Genomic DNA, 6,818 nt, shown 5'->3' with positions numbered 1-6,818 from the left:
TCACCAGGCGATGTAGTTTTCTAATCTAGACACCTTACCATGCTTTGTCAGCACAATTTACTGCCTGTAGATCCACTGTATGGACAATCTATAAAGTCCTCCCTCCTCATCACGCCCATGCAGCTGTTAGAAACTGTGTTGCAGAGGGCGAAATTAAAGGGCCAAGCAAACCGGGATCTATAAACATATTATGTCCTGTTGTTAATGGAAATGTCATCAGCAGAAATCTCACAGCTCTATTGAGCGATGAGCCAAGTTCCCTGACTCTCTAAACCACTCGCATGTAAAACGGCTGGAAATTCTCAGGATTAAGTATGTACAGTAGCACCAGTTCGCCACCAAAAACAAAACGACCAAATTTTCCAACCGATTAAATTTAAAAGCCTCTTATCCCGGTTTTGAATGGACCATAATAAAAAGGAATTTTAGAGAAGTGGAGAGCTTCTCTTGAAGGATGAAGAATGGCACATAAACATTTACTGTGTGTGGCCAGTCCCTGCTGGTCACTGGCCTTCTTTGCCCTTCCATAATAACCCCCCCCCACACACACCACCACCCACCACCTACCTATTGAGTTATCATAGAGTGAGGTGTGTGTCTCTGAATCTGTATCAGTGGTTGATCGACCGTGACACTGACCACCAAGGCAGCAGCATCACATAGCCATGGTCATTTCTGTGGGTCACTGAATGTGGAAAGAGATAACACTTGACCTTTAATTTCCTCACTGGCATTCCTTTAAAGCTGTGAGCTGTTTGTTATGATATGAAGTGCTGCAGGCGCAACAGATCAAATTAAGGTTTTCTCAGCGTTGCTTCAAAAAGCAGGATTTGTTATCATAGGGCTGTTTTGCCTGATAGTTTTGCTCGACTACACTGTGCTACTTTGATCAACAGTAATATCCAACAAATTACCATTTCGCCAGAGAGTAATACAAGTGAAGATAAAATGGGCTCTGCAAAGAGCTTTAGTTTATCAGATTAGGTCCCTGAGCTGTTTTAGGATAGCTCTCACAACAAAGACAAAAGAATTTGCAAATGCAAATACATATATTAATAAGTATTTCAACAAGACATCAGCATTTCAAAGGTAGCAGCTGAGAGGCTGGACAACACTACGCTTTTGGAGCTAAATGCTGAAATCAGCATGCTAACATGCTCACATTAATAATGCTAACATGATGATGTTTAGCAGGTATAATATTTACCATGTTCACCATGTAAATTAAGCATCTTAGCATTTGAATCTGTCCTCCAGAGCACTTCCAGCTGAGCCCCTGGATGAGTCAACTAACATAAAGGACCAGGCAGAAAGGCAGAAGACTGACAGTATTGAAGAAAGAACTGGCGACAGTCAGACCCAGCTTCAGTTTATGGAGACAGTCTCCAAGAAACTGAAACTGAAATACGATTTACAAAAAGCCCTTGAGCAGGAGATGGAAAAGATGAAGCTGCTGTAGAGAGAAGCCTGCAGAGAAGAAGTGACTGCCTATCAGCCGGAGGAGTGCTCTGCCAACTGAAGCTATCTGTTTGTCTTCAGCTCATATTGAAAACATCACTGGGCTTTGTGTTGTTATTAAAACCACCCAGATGTCATTATTTTTCCACCTTGAAGGGGAGAAAGCAGCCAAATGCAACCACTTTGGTGGAGTGGCCCACACCTGCATGATTACGAAGGAAGAGGGGGATCATGGGAGAAAGAAAATGATGAAATGATGATCAGCATCGAGGCTGGAGGTGTCTTGTTGACACTTTAGCATTATTGACAGGTGGCATGCAGTCTTTTTGCAATTAATTACAGACATTAACCCTTTGACCCATTGCACAACTAGAAAGACTCTTCACTAGACTGATACCAGTTGGCATGGCAACCTGCTGTGAGTTGATGCTGTGTGAACAAGACATTTATTTCCTGAGTAAGCTGGACAGCAGGTACTATGTTACTGCCACCATGAATTGCTGCCAATAGCTTGAGTGCACTTAGCTTTTATGTTTGCATTAATGTGTCACGTATTCGTTTTTTTAAATACAATTTAGATTGGATGCTCTATATGAATAATATTTTTTTTCCTTTGGTTTTCTTATTATCTCCCTGCCTCTTATGGAGAAATAGCAAACAGAGGACCCAGGTGCCTGGTCATAATGACTGCCTGCGTGCAGTATGACCATGCAGTGTGAAATAGGGTTACATCTACAAGGTCTGGTAGAGATCCTGTGACTGGAAGTAGCATCATATCTTTGTTAGAGTGAGTAAGCAGCTGTGAGTGTCACTGTTCCTATCTTACACTCTGACATCATGTCTCATAAGCATTTAAAAGAGCTGAGACAAACGCAGGAATAGAAGAGAGAAGAATAAAGAGAGAGTCTTACATGAGAGAGTCTTACATGCCTCTACTCAAGAGAGTCTTGAGTAGAGGCATGTAAATAAATGTGAGTCAGGGAGTATCAGGGGTGCGAGTGGGAGTAAGTGATGGTCTCAAACAAACTGGCTGTCACAAGTGACTTAAAGGTGTATAATTGTCATAGACATACCAATTTGACAGTAAGAAGTAAATTGTCTTCTCACACTTGCTGTTGTCTCGCAGTTAACCTCCCAAAACAGAGAAAAGAAACCATGACTCTTTTTGCCGACAGATGGCCCTGTTTAACAGCAATGGTTACTATTTGCTTTGATTTTGCATACAAAATATATAATCAACTTAAACATTTGATCCGTAATTATAGATTAAAGGCCCTGCCCACAGAAGTATTTTGAGTTATGTGGTTGATTACAACTCCTCACTTACAATTTCAAATTTTTACATTTCAGCTGTTTGCATTTTTAGAAATGAACCATATCACAGAAAATGACATTACAACAGTGATGTCTGACATTAAAATGTATATGAGACTTTTCTTTAACTACAGAGATGCACATTGATTAACCCCCCTGTTTGCAAAGCTTTGTGAAAACAGCAAGTCAGATTTCATCCACCCATCCATCCATTTGTCCACTAGGGGGTGCAAGAGTGGAGCAAAAGATGATGAATCAGAATCAGAAAGGTTTTATTGCAACAATATGTACACTTATGTGGAATTTGCCTTGGTGAAAGGTGAATACATAAACAAATAAACATATTAAACATTAATATGAAATAAACAATACATACAGAAAAACTAATATAGACATACAAAATAGCAGTTGCATAAGAAAGAAAAGGCTGAATGGGGTATTCCCTGTAATCAACAGTTCTTAATAAATTGATTTTAACATACTGCGATGAATCATTATAAACCCAGTTAAGAGGCTGTTATCATTAAGTAAATAAAGCTCTTGCTTCAAAGTGTTAGTCATGCTGAGTGTATAGTATAGGCTGTATACTGTATGTGACCCTTTCACAATGAATCAGAAATGAGGATTCAAGTTATAACACCCCACAGCTGTAATCGTACAGGATCTATGGTGATTCATACTAGAATTTTCAGCTCATAATTGAGGGACAGCGGTTAAGTTCGAAGCACTGCTGGAATGAGAACTGACCAAAAGGAAATCATAAAGAAGTGTGGGATGATGTATAGATGTGTCATAATCTTAGCTGGGGGATTTGCGTCACTGTGTTTACCTGGACAATGTTTGACAGTAAAAGTCACTGGGTCAGATAATTGAGTAAAAAGAGACAGATGGTGGCAGCATTTACTGCTGATTACATGGAGGTCATAAACTGCCTTTCAGTAGCTGGGGGTGTCGGGTCCAAGCCTATTAAACTGCCAGAGCCTGAATCTTAGAGGAAGTGGAGGGGTTTAAACAGAAGGGCAAGACTAGAGACTCGAACATCCAGAGTAAAGGCACACAATATGTGTATCTCAACAGGGATGCATGGTTTCATGTCTGTAACAGTGCATATGATGTTTTTTTGTGTGCAACTATTAGACTCAGAAGACTCAGTCCAGCAGGATCTCTATGGTGCTGAGTAGAGTGAGTACTTGATCCTCTCCTCACATCATTGGAGTTGGCGTATTGTAGCGAGGGACGTAGCTGTCACTCACACAGAGTAAAATATTCCATACCAGAGGCCTCTAGGCTACAGCAAAATTGCATAGAGTGGCTGTATGTGCACAATGCAGAAAATATAAATAGGATATGCTGATGTAGGGCCATGCGCAGTGTTGTGAAATGACACGAGGACACAAAAGAGGCAATGTTCCTGTTCAAACCTGCTGGACAATGCAAAATGCATTATTCTAACAAATGGTTTATGAAATCATCTAAGATTTATGACCTTATCGTAAGTCAGAAGAAGAGGAATATGCAAATATCCACATAGTCAAACTCTGCAAAACTCAAGATTTCCAGAATAAAACAGAAGGCCACATTTGATTTTAACCCTCTAATAAAGTTTTGCAGGTCTTTATTGGGGATATACTGTGATTTTTACACCAGCTCAAGATGTACTCATGGTAGCACAGTGTAAATACAGATTACACAAAGCATTAGCACTAATTGAATATATTGAGGTTTACTGCAATAACCTGCTGATGATTTATATCTGTGGATAACTCCCTGTTTCATTCTACTCTGCATTCTGTTGCAGCCAGGACCTCCTCACCATTCATTTGCATTAGTCTGGTGTATTGGCTTCCCTAGGAACGGGTGCTGTGAAGAGTGTTTACTGATTGCACTGATGTATTTGTCCACCAACTCTGCAAGACAGACGATCAATATTACAATTACAGGTAGATTTCCAATTCTTGCACTGTAGAATAGCGGACATCAGTCAATATCTTTGTCAAAATGACTGTCAGTACATGTACAAAAAGGTGGAAGACCTACTGCATTGTGGTGCCAGTAAGTCAAATTAGTCATTCTTCCAAGCAACAATTTCATATTATCATGTCAGAAAACAGCAGCGTTGCAGCAGGTTGGTATTTTCTCCAATCTATGCAAAGTTGTAGCCAGTGCAGAATATAACAGGGACTTTCCCAACAGTATTAAAACACAGCGTAAAATAAGCTATAAAATAGCTATAAATTTGCAGTTACATGGTGACAATCCGAAGTAAATAGTCGAAAGTGCTCTTTGGGCTAAGAGTTACCTCAATTCCAATGTTTACATTTTGAAAGTCTGAGGACAGCTTTGAAATATTGACCTGCATGGTAGATTCCCTGACACGAAAACAGTACCTGCTTTAAAATATAGAGTACTGACTAAACTAATGTATGGACAAGCTATGTACCTAGAGTAATTTGTTTATGTGCTTATATATTTTGTGTTTTATTTACTTTTTGTATATATTTTTACACCTTTTGCTGGTTTCCTCCTGCTTTTTTCTTACTTTATTCCATTTAATGTTTTTCTTCATTGTATTTTGTGTGTCTGATATATACAGACACATATATACAAAACTGAATACATAAGTATGTTTCAGATTGCTCTCAAAGTAACTAGAACCTTACTTACCCCCCAACATAACAAGCACAGTGACTTCTTGAAATACATATTGCTGTATTGTTATATCAGATATTATGTGTCATAACACTTGTTCAGCTTGAAAGGATTGCAGTCCTGCTTGGGTGGGTTTCCTGTTGCATGGTTGTTGTCAAATGTTAACATGACATCAAGAACATTCTGTGCCGCCATCTCACAGCTGATGTGTTTCTGTTCAGCTTGACTGGCCTGTAATGAGGAGATGGAGCCCTCTCTTTTTCAGTTAGGACTGAACACTGAGATTCAGCCAGTGGCCCTCCAACTCAATCACATCAGACGCTTTGTTAACGTTCTTGCTGTCTTCTAACTCAACTCTTTTGACGCCACAGTAAAGTGAGCACAATCACCTGTCTGTGTTCTCCAGTTGGAGGGGATAAGGCAACCCTCCATCAGCATAATCAAGTTCCAGCTCTGGAGTAGGCATGGGCCAGTTACCGGTTTCAAGGTATACCGCGGTTTGAAAAAATCACAGTTTCAAAACCACTAAAGTTTTCTGTCATACAGTTCCTAAGTTATGAGCTGTTTTTTAAGGACAGAAAGTGCAGTTTAGAAATCCCTCTCCCTGCCACTGTGCAGTCAGTTTAAAAATAAAATACATTTTGTTCAATGGAAAAAAAAGTTGTTGTTTTTTACCCAGACATTTTAAAATTAATACATTTATAGCTGTAATTGCAGTACCGTAAAACCGTGATATTTTTGCTGAAGGTTATCATATCGTCAGAATCTCATGCCTACTCTGGATGCTGTTAGTCCAAAATGAGCACTGTTCACAGTTCCCTGAGTCTGACCTGCCAGTGTAAGTTTAATGCATTCACAACCATTAAAATCCCATCTTGCTTAGCTAGGTGTATCGGACACTAATGGAGACTGACTCTGCCTATTTGCTTTGTGATTCCCCAGTCATTTCCTCAAGCTACCATGCACGTGTCCAAATGAAGTGACGGTGGGGAGGAGTGCTGCTCACAAAGTCGAGATCCATTCATAATCCTCTGGATCATCCGTGGATCAACTACCACGTAGCACCAGTATCACTTCTTTTCCTTCTCTTTCTCTCTCCCGAGGCAAAGATTGGCCTCACATTAATGTTGATTAGTAGAGTGTGAGAGGATGTAAGCACACATCCAGAGGAGGCACTCCTTGTGAATAAATATTTGTTGTCCTTGTTTGGATAGTGAGGAGTTCTTTCTCTCTCTCTCTCTCTCTCTCTCTCTCTCTCTCTCTCTCTCTCTCTCTCTCTCTCTCTCTCTCTCTCTTTCTCTCTCTCATACAGTGGCTGTTCCTAATGACCCTGTGGTTGCATTTTCTCTCTGGTTTGCTTTAGAGAATTTACAAAAGCTTGCTTTCTCCGAGGTAAT

This window comes from Sander vitreus, chromosome 20 (genome assembly GCF_031162955.1).
Source record: "Sander vitreus isolate 19-12246 chromosome 20, sanVit1, whole genome shotgun sequence".
NCBI lineage: Eukaryota > Metazoa > Chordata > Actinopteri > Perciformes > Percidae > Sander > Sander vitreus.
Note: the sequence above shows the minus strand (reverse complement) of the source record.